Raw genomic sequence first — 18079 nt, 5'->3', positions numbered from 1 at the left:
AACACAAGATTGGTTCAACATTTGAAAAATCATGGGGTGCCTGGCTGACTCAGTTGGTAGACTGTACAACTCTTGCTCTTGGGGTTTTGAGTTTGAGCCCCATGTTGGGTATAGAGATTACTTAAAAATAAAATATTTTAAAAACAAAAAAGAAGAAAAGAAAAATTAATGTAATCTACTACACTGATATAAGAAAAGAGAAAAATCAGATACCATTTCAATAAATACAGAAAAAATATTTGACAAAATTTAATACCTATTCAAGATAAAAATCCTTGCAAAGTAGAGATGGTAGGTAATTACTTCAAATTAATAAAGAGCATCTATAAAGAATCTATAGTAACAACATCATACTTGGGACACCTGGGTGGCTCAGTGGTTGAGGGTCTGCCTTTGGCTTAGGGCATGATCCCACAATCCTAGGATCAAATCCCACATCGGGCTTCCTGCATGGAACCCGCTTCTCCCTCTGCCTGTCTCTTCCTCTGTGTGTGTGTGTGTGTGTGTGTGTGTGTGTGTGTGTGTGTGTGTCTCATGAATAATTAAATAAAATCTTTAGGGGCAGCCCTGGTGGCTCATTGATTTAGCGCCACCTTTGGCCCACGGCCTGATCCTGGAGACCCGGGATCGAGTCCCACGTCAGGCTCCCTGCGTGGACCCTGCTTCTTTCTCTGCCTCTCTCTCTGTATGTCTCTCATGAATAAATAAATAAAATCTTTAAAAAATATAAAAATAAAAAAATAAAATATTTTTAAAAAATAATACTTATTGGCAAAATAGTGAGTACTTTCCCCCTAAGATTAGAAGCAATGCAAAGATGTCCACTCTAAATACTAGTCAACATTGTAGTGATGGTCCCAGCCAGTGTACTGTAAGAAAAAGAAATAAAAGGCATAAAGATTGGATATAAATAAGTAAAGCTGTTCTTATTTGCAGACTACATGATTGTGTAAATAGAAAGTCCTAAAGAATAGAGACACCTGGATGGCTCAGTCAGTTAATATCCAACTCTTAATTTTGGCTCAGGTCATGATCTCAGGGTCATGAGATCAAGCCCCACATCAGGCTCTGCATTGAAGGTGGAGCCTGCTTTAGATTCTCTCTCTCCCTCTGCACCTCCTCCCTCCCTCACTTGTGCACACAGCACACACACTCTCTCTTTTTAAAAAAGTGTGCGGGGGTCCCTGGGTGGCTCAGCAGTTTGGCACCTGCCTTCGACCCAGGGCGTGATCCTAGAGTCCCAGGATTGAGTCCCGCATTGGGCTCCCTGCATGGGGCCTGCTTCTCCCTCTGCCTGTGTCTCTGCCTCTCTCTCTCTCCCTCTCTCTCTCTGTCTCTCATGAATAGATTTAAAAAAAAATCTTTAAAAAACAAGAAAGAAAGTCCAAGGTCTTAAGATTGAGTCCTGCATCACACTTCAAGCTACTAGGATAAATGAGTTTAGCCAAGTGGCAGGATACAAGGTAAATATTCAAGACAGTGTAGTATTGATGTAAAGGCAAATCAATGGAAAAGAAAGAGGTCAAAAATAAATTCTCACCTGTACAGTTGATTTTCAATAAGCATAAAAGTAATTCAATGAAGAAAGAACATTTGTTTCAATATAGTGCTAGAACAACTGGATATTTACATTATAAAGAATTAACCTTGGGCAGCCCTGGTGGCGCAGCAGTTTAGCGCTGCGCCCGGGGTGTGATCCTGGCGATCCAGGATCAAGTCGGGCTTCCTGCATGGAGCCTGCTTCTGTCTCTGCCTCTCTCTTGCTCTCTCTGACTGAATAAATAAATAAATCTTAAAAAAAAAAAATTAACCTTGATCCCTATCTTATACCAAATATAAAAATTATTTTGAGATAGATCATATATCTAAATGTAATATCACGGGGATCCCTGGGTGACTCAGCGGTTTGGCGCCTGCCTTTGGCCCAGGGCATGATCCTGGAGTCCCGGGATCAAGTCCCACATTGGGCTCCCGGCATGGAGCCTGCTTCTCCCTCCTCCTGTGTCTCTGCCTCTCTTTCTCTCTCTTTCTCTCTCTTTCTCTCATAAATAAATAAATAAATAAATAAATAAATAAATAAGTAAATAAGTAAAATATCTCAAACCATACAGTTTTGAGCCATCTATTACTAGCATCATGGCTGCCCTCAGACCTCTGGTGAAGCTCAAGATCGTTAAAAAGAGGACCAAGAAGTTCATCTGGCACTAGTCAGACAGATACGTCAAAATTAATTACAATTGGCAGAAACCCAGAGGCATTGACAATAGGCTGTGCAGAAGATTCAAGGGCCAGATCTTGATGCCCAACAATGGTTACAGAAGCAACAAGAAGACAAAGCACATACTGCCCAGTGGCTTCAGGAATCCCCTAGTCCACCACATCAAGGAGCTTGAAGCACTGCTGATGTGCAACAAATCGTACTGTGCAGAGATTGCTCACAATGTATCCTCCAAGAACCACAAAGCCACTATGGAAAGAGCAGCCCAGCGGGCCATCAGGGTCACCAATCCCAATGCCAGGCTGTGCAGCGAAGAATTGAATAGACAGCTAATGTGCGGGTCATATTTGCGTTAATAAAACCATAAGACTATAAAAAATAAAAATAAAAAATAAATAAAACCGTACAATTTTTAGAAGCCAACACAAGAGAATATCTTTGCATCCTTAGGATAGGCAACAATTACATAGAACACAAAAAACAATAATAAAAGAAAAAGCTGATAGGGATCCCTGGGTGGCGCAGCGGTTCGGTGCCTGCCTTTGGCCCAGGGCGCGATCCTGGAGACCCGGGATCGAGTCCCACATCGGGCTCCCGGTGCATGGAGCCTGCTTCTCCCTCTGCCTGTGTCTCTGCCTCATTCTCTCTCTCTGTGATTATCATAGATAAATAATAAAAAAAAGAAGATTAAGAAAAAAAAAGGATATTCTAGATCACAGCATCAGTCAAGCAAGAGTGTGTTTCCATTTGGTCTATTTAAAAAAAAAAAAAAAAAAAGAAAAAGCTGATAAATTGAACTTCATCAAAATCAAAATTCTCTAATCAAAAAAAAATGAAAAGGCAAATATTACAGAGGAAGAAAATATTCACAATATATATATATGACAAGGACTTATAATCAGATTATATTTTTTAAAAACTCCTAAAACTCTGGGGCGCTTGGGTAGCTCAGTCAGTTAAGCATCGGACTCTTGGTTTCAGGTCAGGTCATCACCTCATGGGTCACAGGATTGGGCCTTGCGTCAGGCTCTCTGCTCAGTTGAAGATTCTCTCCCTCTGCCCCTCCCCCAACTCATGCTCTCTCTCTTTCTTGATCTCTCTCTAGTAAAGCAATCCTAAAAAAAGCAACCCCCCCAAAAAAAACTAAAACTAAAAAAAAAGACCAACCCAATTTATTTTTTTTTTAATTTTTTTAATTTTTTTTTTTATTTATTTATGATAGTCACAGAGAGAGAGAGAGAGAGAGAGAGAGGCAGAGACACAGGCAGAGGGAGAAGCAGACTCCATGCACCGGGAGCCCGATGTGGGATTTGATCCCGGGTCTCCAGGATCGCGCCCTGGGCCAAAGGCAGGCGCCAAACCGCTGCGCCACCCAGGGATCCCTCCCAATTTATTTTTTAATCCAATTTATAAAAATGGGCCAAAGACTTGGACATTTCATAAATGAAGGTATAAAACTGACTAATAAGCACATGAAAAGATATAAACATTGCTAGTAATTACTGTGAAAATTAATAAAGGGAAATCTCACTAAAGTGGACCTGGAGGCTAGAAGAGGAGGCTGGAAGAAGAGCCTGACACTCAAAACCAATTACAGGAAAAGCTGTCAGTTACAGACCTCGGCAGAAGAATGTCAACAGGAAAGAATCATCGGTTGCAGGCCCTAACTGGGAAAGATGTACATTGCCTCCCCTATAAGAAATCAACTATCCAATAAATAAATAAAAGAAAGAAAGAAAGAAAGAAAGAAAGAAAGAAAGAAAGAAAGAAAGAAATCAACTACCCTTTTAATTTAGCTAATGAGAAACTTATCACCCTGAACTCTTGCTTTTCTCAAAACAGCCCCTTCTTGCCTGGGTGGCTCAGCCGGTTAAGCATCTCCCTTGAGCTTAGCTCATGATCCCAGGATTTTAGGATTGAGTCCTGCATCAGACTCTCAGCTCAGTGGGGAGGGACTCTGCTTCTCCTGCTCTCTGCCCCTCTCCCTGCCTCATGTTTGTTCTCTCTGACAAAAGTAAATAAATAAAATCTCTAAAACAAACAAACACACACCAGCCCCTTCAAACTTCCTCCTTCTCTATAACATAACATTCCTCTCCTTGGTTTATTGGACTTGCCATGGTTTTGCTGTAGCCTGTGTGTCCTGGATTGCAATTCTCTATTATTCCTGAATAAATCCATTTTTGCTGGTAAAATAACTGACTATTTTTAAAGTTAGCATTATGAAAATGTGAATCAAAACCACTGTGACGTCCCACATACCTGTTAGAATGGCTGACATGAAAAAAAAAAAAAAAGAATGGCTGACATGAGGGGGATCCCTGGGTGGCTCAGCGGTTTAGCGCCTACCTTAGGCCCAGGATCGAGTCCCACATCAGGCTCCCTGCATGGAGCCTGCTTCTCCCTCTGCCTCTCTCTCTGTGTCTCTCATGAATAAATAAATAAAATCTTTAAAAAAAAAAATGTCCGACATGAAAAAGACTGACAAGACCAAGTTTTGTTAAGGACATGGAGCAACAGGAGTGGGTGGGAATGTAAAATGGTGTAAACACTTTGGCAGTTTCTTACAAAGCTAAAATATACTTAATACACCACTCGCAGTCCTACTTGTAGAAATTTCCCAAGAGAAAAACAAAAAACCTATGTCAGCACAAAGATCTTCATGTGAATGTTGATAACTTTATACAGAACAGTCAACCATGGCCCAACCATAGCACAATAAATGGTAAATGTATAAGCAATCTGATCTATGCACATGGTACATTATTCCTCAAGTGCTCCAAAGAAAAACTACTGAGGGGTAGAGGTAGGGCCTGTGAAAAACAAATAGAGGTGCCTGGGTGGCTCAGTGGGTTAAGTGTCCGACTCCTGATTTTGGCTCAAGTCATGATCTCAGGGTTGTGGGATGGAGCCCATGTCTGGCTCCATGCTCAGCACAGAGTCTGCTAGTTCCTCTCCCTCTGCCCATCCCCCTGCTCCCCTGTTCTCTTTCTCTCAAATAAATAAATAAAAATCTTAACAAATTACTGATAAACATGGATGAATCTCAAAATCATTATGCTAACTGAAAAAAGCCAGATGCAAAAGACTAAATGCTCGATGAAATTCTTGAAAAGACCATAAAGAAAATGAAGCAATGGAAACTCTCATACCATGCTAGAACAGAACAAATGGCAAAAGCCATTTGGAAAAAAGTTTTGGCCTTTTTTTTTTTTTAAGATTTTATTTCTTCATTTGAGAGAGAGTAAATGAGAGAGCATGAGCCCAGGAGGGAAGGGCAGATAGAAAGGGAGAAGCAGACTCCCCACTGAGCAGGGAGCTAATGTGGGGCTCAATCCCAGGACCCTAAGCCCAAGGTAGATGCTTACCTGAGTCACTCAGGCGGCCCCTGCCTTTTTAAATGTTTATTTATTTATTTTTTTATTTATGATAGTCACACAGAGAGAGAGAGAGACAGGCAGAGACACAGGCAGAGGGAGAAGCAGGCTCCATGCACCCGGCCCCTGCCTTTTTAAATGTTTTTTTATTTATTTTTTTATTTATGATAGTCACACAGAGAGAGAGAGAGACAGGCAGAGACACAGGCAGAGGGAGAAGCAGGCTCCATGCACCTGGAGCCTGACGTGGGATTCGATCCAGGGTCTCCAGGATCGCGCCCTGGGCCAAAGGCAGGCTCCAAACCGCTGTGCCACCCAGGGATCCCGGCCCCTGCCTTTTTAAAGTAATTTCTACACCCTAAGTGGGCCTTGATCAAACTCATGATCCCAATATCAAGAATCACATGTTCTACCAACTAAGCCAGCCAGGTGCCCTTGGCCATTTCTTATAAAGTCCTTCAATTACTTTTCTTCTGACCCAGCAATTCAACTTCTGGTATTTATTCAGGAAAATGAAAAAAAAAATTTTTTTAAAAGAAAGAGGGCAGCCCGGGTGGCTCAGCAGTTTAGTGCTGCCTTCAGCCCAGGGCCTGATCCTGAAGACTCAGGATCAAGTCCCATGTCGGGCTCCCTGCATGGAGCCTCTCTCTCTCTCTCTCTCTCTCTCTCTCTCTCTGTATGTCTCTCATGAATAGGTAAATAAAATCTTTAAAAAAAAAGAGGGCAGCCTCGGGGGCTCAGCAGTTTAGCACCACCTTTGGCCCAAGGTGTGATCCTGGAGACCGGGAATGAGTCCCACGTCCAGCTTCCTGCATGGAGCCTGCTTCTCCCTCTGCCTGTGTCTCTGCCTCTCTCTCTCTCTCTCTCTCTCTCTCTCTGTGTGTGTCTCTCATGAATAAATAAAATCTTAAAAATATATATATATTTTTTGATTACTTAAGAATTGTATAATTTCCACAACTCTCTTTACTTCACTAAATGGGTAGCACTACTAATAGTGATACATAAACTTGTTTATTCACTTCTAGATAGATTTTTTCCACATCAAATGTGACAGTGTCATAATAAGGTTTGAGGATAGTACATCTCACACAATAATAGCATGAGCTCCCTATCGTCACATCTACAAGCCACAAAAGGATCTATAAATTCTTTTATTAGACTTTTAATTTTTAGAGTGCTTTTAGGTTCAATGCTAAATTGAGTGGAAAGTACAGATATTTCCTACACACCCTTTGCCCACCCTCCTATACGTTTGCCCCAGCCCATACATGCACTGCCTCCCCCACTGTCAACAAGCCCCACTGGAGCAGTACGTTTGTTACAACTGGTGAACCTATATTGACACCATTATTATCATCCTCAAAGTCCATAGTTTACATTAGGGTTCACTCTTGGTGTTGTACATTCTATGGGGTTAAACAAATGTGTGACATGTATCCACCATTACAGCATCACACAGAATATTTTCTGCCCTAAAAATCCTGTGCCCTTTTCATCTCTCCTTTCTCCAACGTCTGGCAACCACTCGTCTTTTTATTAACTCTGTGGTTTTGCCTTTTCCAGATGTCACATAAGTAGAATCATATAGCATGTAGTCTTTCCAACTGACTTATTTCACTTAGTTATATGCATTTAAAGTTCCTCCGTGTCTTTTCATGGCTTGGGAGCTCATTTCTTTTTGACGGTGAACAATATCCCATCGTCTGGATGTATCACGGGTTATTTATCCATTCACCTCCTGAAGGACTTTGGTTGCTTCCAAGTTTTGGCAACTACTATAACCCTCCATATGCAGGTTTTCGTCTGCCCATAAGTTTTCAACTCCTTTGAGTAAATGCAAAGATGTTTACTGGATGGTATGGTTAGATTATGGTTAGTTTTGTGAGAAACCATCAATCTGTCTTCCAAAGTAGCTGTACCATTTTTGCATCACCACCAGGAGTGAATAAAATTCCTATTGCTCTATATCCTTGCCACCATTTGCTGTTGTCAGTATTCTAGATTTGGGGGATTCTAATAGGTGTATAGTGGAATTTCACTGTTCTTTTAACTTGCATTTCATTGGTGTTACATGATGTAGGGCATCTTTTCATATGTTCACCTGCCTTCTGTTCTGTGTCTGTTAAAATCTTTGGCTTATTTGTTAATCAGGTTGTTTTCTTATCATTGCATTTTAAGAGTTCTTTGTATAGGGATGCCTGGGTGGCTCAGTGGTTGAGCATCTGCCTCCAGCTCAGGGTGTGATCCCGGGGTCTCAGGATCGAATCCTGCATCAGGCTCCCCACAGGGAGTCTGCTTATGTCTCTGCCTCTCTGTCTCATGAATAAATAAATATTTTTTTTAAAAAAAGAGAAAAAAATAAAAAAATAAAAAGAGAGAGAGAGAGTTCTTTATATATTGCGGATAACAGTCCTTTATCAGGTATGTCTTCTGCAAATATTTTCACCCAGTCTGGCTTTTCATTCTCTTGACAATGTCCTTTGCAGAGCAAAATTTTTTAACTTTAATGAAGTCTAGTTTATTGGTTCTTTCATGGATCATGACTTTGTTGTACCTAAAACATCATCACCATCTCCATGATCATCCAGATTTTCCCCTGTTATCTCCTAGGGGATTCACAGTTTTGCATTTTACATTTAGGTCTGGATTTATTTTTTTGCATATGGATACCCAGTTGTTCCAGCACCATATGCTGAAAAGACTCTTTGCTCCATTGTATTACCTTTTCTCCTTGGTCAAGGAGTTGGCTGTTTTTATGTGAGTCTATTTCTAGCTCTATTCTGCTCCATTGACGTATTTATCTTTTCTTCACAAATACCACACTGGCTTGATTATTGTAGCTTTATAGGAGTCCTGAAGTTCGGTAGTGTCAATCCCCTTGAGATAGGGAAAATGAAAAACTTCAGAGAAATCTGCTTTTTGCTCCTTTTCCTGCTTCTTCCTAGGACCTGCACCCCTACTTTTACAGGAGCCTCATAATCTAAACAGTGTATATCCTCCTTGTAAAGGACAAGAAGTTGGTGATTTCTCTAGAATAGACAATATTAGGGGCGCCTGGGTGGCTCAGTCAGTTAAGTGTCTGTCTTCGGCTCAGGTCATGATCTCAAGGTCCTGGGATCGCAGCCCACTTCAGGCTCCCTGCTCAGTAGGTAGTCTGCTTCTCCCTCTGCTTCACTCCCCTCCTTGTGCTCCCCCCCCGCCAAATAAATAAAAAGAAAAATCTTTTTTAAAAAAATAGGCATCTAAGGAAAGACCAAGTGAGAATGACACATCATATGTGTATTCCGGACCACAGGTGCTAAACATCGACACCAAGACACCCTGGCTCCAACTAGTTCCTGGTTGCATAAGAGGGCACATACACCAGACTACAATCCTCAGTAAAAACCCTAGACCCTGAGCAAAGGTGAGACTCTCTTTCCCTTCCTTTGAGTTTTCCAGACACTCTGTCTATACCTGCATGCCCTCTATATCTTCAATAAATTCGCCTCTCACCTCCTGCTGGCTTGCATTTGATTTCTTCTCCATGCACCCAGGGACCCTCTTGGCCGGTCCTGTGAGATTCCCTCTGGATCCTCATACCTAGCCTGCCTACATCACTCTCACTTTATTCTTCTTCAATATGGAGTTGGCTATTCTTTTTGCTTCTACATACAAACTCTGTCAACATCTACAAAAGAATTGTCGGGGGGGGATCCCTGGGTGGCGCAGTGGTTTAGCACCTGCCTTTGGCCCAGGGCACAATCCTGGAGACCCGGGATTGAATCCCACGTCGGGCTCCCGGTGCATGGAGCCTGCTTCTCCCTCTCCCTGTGTCTCTGCCTCGCTCTCTCTCTCTCTCTCTCTCTGCGTGTGTGTGACTATCATAAATAAATTAAAAAATAAAAAAAAAAAGAATTGTGAGATTTGACTGGGACTGAACTGAATCTATAGACCAAGTTGAAAAGAATGGACATCTTGACAATCTTGAGTTTCCCTATCCAAAAACATGAAACATCTCTCCATTTACTTCATTCTTCTTTAATATCTTTCATCAGGGGGTGCCTGGGTGGCTCAGCTGGTTAAGTGTCTGCCTTTGGCTGGGGTCATGATCCTGGGGTCCTAGGATCTAGCTCCAGGTCGGGCTCTCTGCTCAGTGGGGAGTCTATTTCTCCCTCTGCTCATCCCTCTGCTTGTGCTCTCTCTCAATCTCTCTCAAATAAATAAAATCTTTGAATAAAAAAAAATCTTCATCAGCGTTTCATGGTTTTCCTCACATAGATCTTACATGATATACATTTTTATTATTTTATTTATTATTATTTTTTTTATGATATACATTTTTAAAATGCAACTGAGGGGAGCCCTGGTGACTCAGGGGTTTAGCGCCGCCTTCAGCCCAGGGTATGATCCTGAAGACCCGGGATCCAGTCTCACATCGGGCTCTCTGCATGGAGCCTGCTTCTCCCTCTGCCTGTGTCTCTGCCTCTCTCTCTCTCTCTCTCATGAATAAATAAATAAAATCTTAAAAAAAAAATGCAACTGATGTGGGGCACCTGGGTGGTGACTCTTGATTTTTGCTCAGGTCATGATCTCAGGGTCCTGGGATTGAGCCCCACATTCCTGCTCAGCATGGAGTCTGCTTGTCCTTCTCTCTCCCCCTCTGCCCCTCCCTACCTCTCTAAAATAAATAATCTTTAAAAAAATAAATAAAATGCAAGGACACCTGGGTGGCTCAGTGGTTGAGTCTACCTTTGGCTCAGGACATGATACCAGGAGTCCTGGGATGGAGTCCGAATCAGGCTCCCTGCAGTAAGCCTGCTTCTCCCTCTGCCTATGTCTCTGCCTCTCTCTGTGTGTCTTTCATGAATAAATAAAATCTTTTTAAAATAATAAAATAAATAAAAAAGAAAATGCAACCGATGTAACCACATGAGTTTGTCCAGGTAATTGCTATCAGTCTTTGAGATCAGGGCCATAACTGTTTTTAAACACCAGATGGCCGTGACAACATTTGCAGGTGTGGATATGAGAAATGCTCATGAAGAGGAAGAGAATCTGATGGGTTCTATTAGAATCTGGATTTCAGTCCCAGCTCATTCACTAACTTGTTGTATGACCTGTAGCAAAAGACTTCCCTTTCTAGGCCTTCATGAGGGGTTAGGTTAGACCAGTAGACCCCAAAACTGACCCAGGGTTCAACTCCCAAATATTTTTTCAATAGGTCTGGGGTGGGACCTGGAAAAATCTGTATTATTGGGATGTCTCGGTGGCTTAGCAGTTGAGCGTCTGCCTTCAGCTCAGGGCCTGATCCCAGAGTCCCGGGATCAAGTCCCACGTCGGGCTTCCTGCATGGAGCCTGCTTCTCCCTCTGCCTGTGTCTCTGCCTCTCTCTCTCTCTGTGTCTCTCATGAATAAATAAACAAAATCTAAAAGAAAAGAAAAGAGATCTGTATAATTAAAATCTTCCCTGGTGTTTCTGGTTTTTGGGATCCACAGACCTGTTTGGAGTAAAGGAGGTTCCCAATTTTTCACAATTCATGGTGCATCTAGTGTTTCTATAATTGTTTCATGACTCCCTAGGTCTACAGAAACACCCAACAGTTCTGTTCATTAAGTAGGTTAAGTCCAAACAAATTCAGTAAATATTTATGTCCTAAGAACTTAATGCCTGTCTGGCAACACACACCTTCTCAAAGCTTGGAATCAGGAATCATTTTCTGTTCCACATCAACTATACACAATACTTTTTCATACAACAACATCCATGACCTCAGCTTTGCAAAGATAGGATGTTATTCAAAGACATGTAATATGAGCTCACAGTGAAACTGCCTCAAGCCAACAGTTTTGTGCAGTACCAGACAGATGTCACTTGTGTGATGGGCTGAATTGCATCCCAACTCCTTTAAATTTGTATGTTAAAACTCTAACCCTAGTACCTCAGACTGTGACTGTATTTGGAGACAGGGCATTAAAGATATAATTAAGGTCAAATGAGGTCATGTAGGTGGGCCCTAACCCAGTATGACTGGGATCCTTATAAAAAGAGATTAGGACACAAACATGTGCACACACAGATGAAAGACCATATTGGGACACAGCAAGAAGGTGGCATCTGCAAGCCCATGAGAGAGGGCTTAGAACAAAGAAAACCTGCCAATGCTTTAATCTTAGACTTCTGGCCTCCAGAACTGTGAGAAAATTAATTTCTGCTGTTTAGGCCACACAGTCTGTGGTATTTTGTTATAATAGCCTGGCACACTAACACACTTGGTCAGCTAGCAAATTTTCATTCAACATAATAAATATAAATAAACATTTCTGCCCTAATGATACACCTGATTCTTTGCTTCAGCAGATATCAATTAGCACTCAGGAGAGGTGCCTGAGGCCACAGATTTAGGCAACCAGCTGGAGGTGGCATGGCATCTAGGTGAAAGCCAATCAAACACTGGAGAAGGATAGTAGTAATGGAAATGCAGAAAAGTAGGCATATGGGGATATGTTTAGTGGTGAGAAATAGTTCTGCTTCAAGATTTGAAGATGTGGTGGGGGCACCTGAATGGTCCAGTTGGTTAAACATCTGCCTTCAGCTCAGGTCATGATCCCAGAGTCCCAGGATCAAGCCTTCCTTTGGGCTCCCTGCTCAGCGGTGAGTCTGCTTCTCCCTCTGCCCCTCACCTGACTCATGCTCTTTCTTTCTTTCTTTCTTTTTTTTTAAGATTTTATTTATTTATTCATGGGAGACAGAAAGAGAGAGAGGCAGAGACACAGGCAGAGGGAGAAGCAGGCTCCATGCAGGGAGCCTGACGTGGTACTCGATCCCAGGTCTCCAGGATCACGCCCTGGACTGAAGGCGGTATAAACCACCGAGCCACCAGGGCTGCCCTCTCTCTCTCTCAATAAAATCTTTAAAAATAATAATAATAATAAGGATTTGCAAATAGAATATGAGTGGCAGAGAGCAGAATCAAGGATAATTCCTAACTTTTTGTTAATAATATAGTTATATTTCTATTGTGACTACAATCTTTCATCCCATGATTTTTATTAAGAACCTACAAAATGCCATGCTATGTCCAAGGTGGTGGGATGCAGAGGTGGGAAAGATAAGGTGCCTGCTTCCACCTTAATTAAGAGTGTGGATGTTGTTTTTCACAGAACTAGAAAAAATAATACTAAAATTTGTATGGAACTACAAAAGACCCTGAATAGACCAGCAATCTGTAGAAAGAGTGCAAACTAGAGGTATGACAATCCCAGGTTTCAAGATATACTACAAATCTGTAGTAATTAAAACAGTATGGAACTGGCACAAAAATAGACACACAGATCAATGGAAAAGAATAGAGAGCACATGGGGATCCCTGGGTGGTGCAGCGGTTTGGCGCCTGCCTTTGGCCCAGGGCGCGATCCGGGAGACCCTGGATCGAATCCCACGTCGGGCTCTCGGTGCATGGAGCCTGCTTCTTCCTCTGCCTGTGTCTCTGCCTCTCTCTCTCTCTGTGACTATCATAAATAAATAAAAATTAAAAAAAAAAAAAGTTTAAAAAAAAAAAAAGAAGAGAGAGCACATGGGCACTGGGCTGGCTCAGTGGAGCGTGGGACTCTTGATCTCAAGGTTGTGAGTTCAAGTCCCACGTGTATACAGATTACTTAAAATCTTTTCTTTTTTTTAAAGAAAGAGTCACGTGTCCTACCAACTGAGCCACCCAGGCGCCCACCTTGATTTAATTTTAAAAAGATCAATCAGCAGACACCTGGGTGGTTCAGAGATTGAGCATCTGTCTTCAGCTCAGGGCTTGATTTGGCATCCTGGGATCAAGTCCCACATTGGGCTCCCTGCATGGAGCCTGCTTCTCCCTCTGCCTGTGTCTCTGCCTCTCTGTGTCTCTCATGAATAAATAAATAAAATCTTAGAAAATTAATTAATTAATTAATAAAAAGATCAATCAGGCTATTATGTAAAGAATAGGTTTTAGGTTGGCAAGTGAGGACGCTGGGAAGATAGGTGTCTATGGTAGGACTGCAGGCAGAAATTGATGCTGAATCATCTGGGGTGGTAGGTAAGGAGGTGAGAGGACAAGTTTGGGATGTGTCTTAGCTACAGATCAACTAGACTGGTACTTTATATGGCAAGTTCTGCTGTACAAAGATCTGGATAGTCACAGGTATTTAGGTTTGCAATATAGACTTAGATTTGCAGCCTTAAGGCTGCAAGATTCGACAGATGTGGATTTGAACTCTGGCTCTATCGCTTAGTCACTGTGTGACCTTGAATAAATCATCTTCACAGCTTCCTACCCTGTAAAATAGGGATAATACTGTTTATCTCAAAGGGTAAATAAGTTAATGTGTGCAGAGCCCCTCGCACAGAATCTGGCCCCAGAGGATAAGCTCAGTGGGTAATAGCGGTTAGCATTTTTATCAGTTACTGGACACTTCCACATTCATTCCAATTAACTGACTGCAATAGTTCTTTTCCTGGCCTCCCTGCTTCCAGTCCCACCTGCTCCAATCCCTCGTCAACTCTGCTGCAGGATTTCACCCAAAGCAAAGACCCATCATATCACTTCCCTTTCAAACACTGTAGTGGCTCCTACTGCCCACAGATTAAAACTCAAATGTCTTAGAATAATATCCAAGGCCCTTCAAACTCAGAACCTTGCCTGCCCACCTACCCAGCCCCTTCCCACAGCCTAGCTTATAGCCTTATCAAAATTTCCACCAATGTTTTTTCATAAATAACACCTAATTGGTCCAACTGTCAGATTGATGGTTAGTCCCATTAATCACTGTGTGTGCATCTATCAGAGGAAACCAATGGCATTTTCAGACCTGTCATTGGTAGAAGAAAATGCTCTTAAAATTCAGTTTGCCATCTAAGTCCCATATTTTGCTTTCCACCACTCTTTGGGAGATGTCAGGATTTTATTATAGGAATTGCTACTGTTGGTATCCCCACAACACCCATCATATTTAGAAAGGGTTGGGGGGTGTGTGTAACATCCCCATGGATTTACAAATGCTTATCTCCTGTCCTTTAAGAGGGCATGGGCTATTTTCTTGGAAGGCTTGCTAATTGATTTCAAGGTGATCAGCTGAAATGAACAAAAGGGATGGTCAGTTGTCATGAGGATTCAATAAAATACTCAAAAGCACCCGGTGTAAGATGTTTGTTAAATAATTGTCGACTCTGTGACAGGACTGGTTTACTTCCTAAGCTTAAGTCTCAGTTCTAAAAAAGTTAAGAATGCCTCCTGCCTTTTAAGTTTGTTGTGAGGATAATGGAGGTTACAGGATAAATGAAAACATCTAGGCCAGAAAACACCTGGCACACATCACAGACATTAGGAAACATATGGCCCATGGAGACTAAAAAAATAGCATCTCTCAGGGTACTCATCAGTGCTTGTGGTGACAAACTGCCATCTGTGTAGACCTCTCTCCATGTATTAAATATGCTCTCCAAAAATGGGCATTTGATAAGCACCTGCCAATTACCTCTGTACATCCAGAAATGGTTGGCCAAATTAACTGCCATTATTTCATAAATAAACAATTTAGATTCCCTTAACTGATACTTCGAAATCCCTACTTACATTTCTCACGTTCGTTCCAATAATTTGCTAGGAGGTGGACCTGCCAATAGGAAGGACAAAATCATTATTATTTATCGCCAATGCCCTCAAAATAATTGTTATTCAGAAAACCCAAAACAGTTGGAATTTTCAGAATCCAACTCCCCAACCAATTCCCTCTCCGTTTTGACTCCTCCTGAAGGACTCCCCATAACCCAGCCCATGCCAGAAAGAAACATTAAAAATGATAGTAATAGCTCCATCACGGTGACTTGGGTTGCTGGGATAGAGTTGTTGGTAGTTGGGGAGGGCAAGCAGATGCAGCACAAGTATTATTCCAGACTAGTGGATGAGGTCACAGGATGTTTAAGTTTCTGAGCTTTATGCTCATCCAAGGAGTTATCCTGAAAAAAAAAAAACCTCTGATTTATTCAATAGTAACGCTCTGTCACTGCTCCTCCCTCATCTAAAGAAACTCTCTAGGATCCAATTTCTTCATCCGTCCAGGGAGGCTAATAAAAAAGCTTACTTGGTGAGTTAATTGGGAGGCATTATCTATGACAACGTAACTGAAAGTGCTTTACGCGTTGCAAAGCACTACTTACATATTAGTTATTAGTTTTCCTAAGTCCAGCCATTTTTACCGAGGAGGAAAAGTGTGGCCTATTAAAAAAAAAAAAAAATCAAAGGTCTTCCTAAGGGCGATTAGGGCAGAGCTCGCTAGTCACTGCCACTCATCAAACCCTTCCCGGTTTTCAAAGCCTGGTTCGAATACTCATTTTCCTCAGCCCGGCCGAGAGCCAAAGGTCCGGGTTCGTATCCCGGCTCTGCGTCTTCCACATCCCAGGACACAGGCTGGCGCCCTGCGCGCTTCGGCTGCCACCAGGGAGGAAGGGCTGGTGGCCGCGCCCGGCCAGCCCGGTGCTTAATAATGGCAGTTGCCCTCCGCCTGCCCGGTGTCACTCTTTCTCCCGTTTCCCCCTCGCACGGGGGTTGCAATCAAGCCCGGACGCTCGGGGGGCCGCCAAGGCCAGCGCCGCGCCACCTGCTCCGGCGGAGCGCGGCCCCGCACCTCCGAGGTCCTGAGACAAAGGGGGGAGGGGCCTCGCCCCCCGCCCCCCGCCCAGCGCCCCCGGCCCCCAGCTCCCGACCGCCCGCGGCCGCCCCGACCCCCCTCCCGCAGCCCGCGCCCCGCTCCTCCCGGCTCCCGCCGGCTCGCTCGGGCAAGGGCCCGGGTCCCGGGGACGGCGGGGCGACCGCGCGCCCAAGGGGGGCGGGGCTGCCGGCGGTTGGCGCTCGGGACCCGGGCGCGCTCCCGGCCACGTGGCCGCGGGCCGCGCCCCTCTCCGCGGGGAGTCGGCGGGGCGGGCGCCACCAGCACCTCTCCGCTCCTCCTGCAGCTGCACGGCCCGCCGAGCGCCGGGCGGCGGGAGCTACCCTCAGTGGGCCCATTCTGCAGACGAGGCGAACTGAGGCCTGCCCACAGTATCACCGGTCGCAGGCCGGCGTCAAAGCGGTTGGCGCCGTGCGGGCCTGAGGTCGGGCCCCGCAGAAAGCGTTGGGCTTCTTTCCTTTAGATCACATTGGCACGGAAGCCCTATGAGGGCAGGAACTGTGACGTCCTCCCTGTCCCCTCCCCCAAAGGTCTTGTAAAATAATTGCAGGAAAGGCCAGGCAGAAGGGGGTGGTGGTGGAAAAGAGCACCCAGCCTGCAAACCAGTGTTGCAGGGGAGTTAATCCCACCAGTGTATGGGATTGGGTAAGAGAGGAGACCAGCTAGGAGGCTTCAGTGGAATCCAGGGGAGGGATGATGGTGGCCTGGATTTAAGTGGTGGCAGTGGGCCAGAAAGAAGGGAAAATATTTGACATAGGTTTTGGAGAATTAATGGGATTTGCTGACAGATTGAAAGGACAGATGGAGAGGGAGGAATGAAGAAGTTCTAGTGGTTTAGTAGTGCTGTGTACCGAAATGGGGGAAACTAGAAGAGAAATAGGTATGGGGTAAGGGAATAAAGTGTTCTGTTTTGTGGTTTATGATGCAATGTCCAGTTGTCATCTATAAACATGGGTATATGGGTCTGGAGCTCAGATTTGACAAACACATGGGCTGGGGATGTGAATTTGGGGCATATAAATGGTATTTACTGCACTAAAAATAAAAGACCTCACTTATGATGGGAAGTAAAGAGGAAAAAAAGCAGGCCCAGGGCAGAACCCTAGACAATGCAGATACTCCGGGTTCTGGTAGAGGAGGAAAGCCCTGCAAGGGGGAGACAACTGGCCAGAGAGGCAGGAGGAAGACCAAAGGGATCTCAAGAAAGGATAGCATTTCAGGAAGGATGGAATGATGGGTTGTATCAGATGCTGCTGAGAGAAGAGAGGTGTGTGGCTGTACATCCAAGGAGTTGTATGTGAACTTGACAAGGCAGTTTTGGTGGAGCGTGGGGACAAATGGAGAAGCAGAAGTGGAAGTAGTATGTGCAGACAAGTCTTTCAAAAGATTGGGGGTGGAATAGCACAATGAGGGGGACAGGAGGTGGGTTCAAGGGATTTATCTGTATAGTTTGGGTGACACAAAAGCACATTCCTGTTGCTACTGGGAATGACCCCATAGAGGAGAGATGAATGACCCCAGAGAGAGAGAGACAGAGAGAGTGAGAGTGACTCTCAGAAGGGAGGACCTGAAAAGAGAGGGGTATATGAAGTCCATGTACAAAGGTGCAACTCCTACCAGCCAAAAAGGATACCTGTGCTACAGCATGAGATGCAGGCCCAGGAGCTCTGTGCCAGAAGGAATGGCCACATGGTTCCGGTGGCCACTGGCCATGGTTCTGGTTGCTTAGCAACCTGTGTTTAGTAAGATGTTTCAACTGAATTCCTAATTAACGGTCATTTCAACTTATGCTAACGGTTCCTGT

At 43.8% G+C, this 18079-nt stretch overlaps 1 non-coding gene and 1 pseudogene across 1 annotated transcript; one reads left to right on the top strand and one right to left on the bottom strand.

Annotated features, from left to right (window-relative positions):
* The first annotated feature begins 2136 nt into the window (after positions 1 to 2136).
* LOC121491017 lies at positions 2137 to 16698 on the top strand (annotated as a pseudogene).
* Positions 6638 to 6737, bottom strand: LOC121492303. Its single transcript, XR_005988198.1, has one exon. It is a non-coding gene; the product is annotated as a small nucleolar RNA U13 (small nucleolar RNA).
* Positions 16699 to 18079: the final 1381 nt, after the last annotated feature.

The sequence above is a fragment of the Vulpes lagopus genome, chromosome 5 (genome assembly GCF_018345385.1).
Source record: "Vulpes lagopus strain Blue_001 chromosome 5, ASM1834538v1, whole genome shotgun sequence".
In the NCBI taxonomy this organism is placed as follows: domain Eukaryota; kingdom Metazoa; phylum Chordata; class Mammalia; order Carnivora; family Canidae; genus Vulpes; species Vulpes lagopus.
This window is presented reverse-complemented; position numbering and strand designations above follow the sequence as displayed.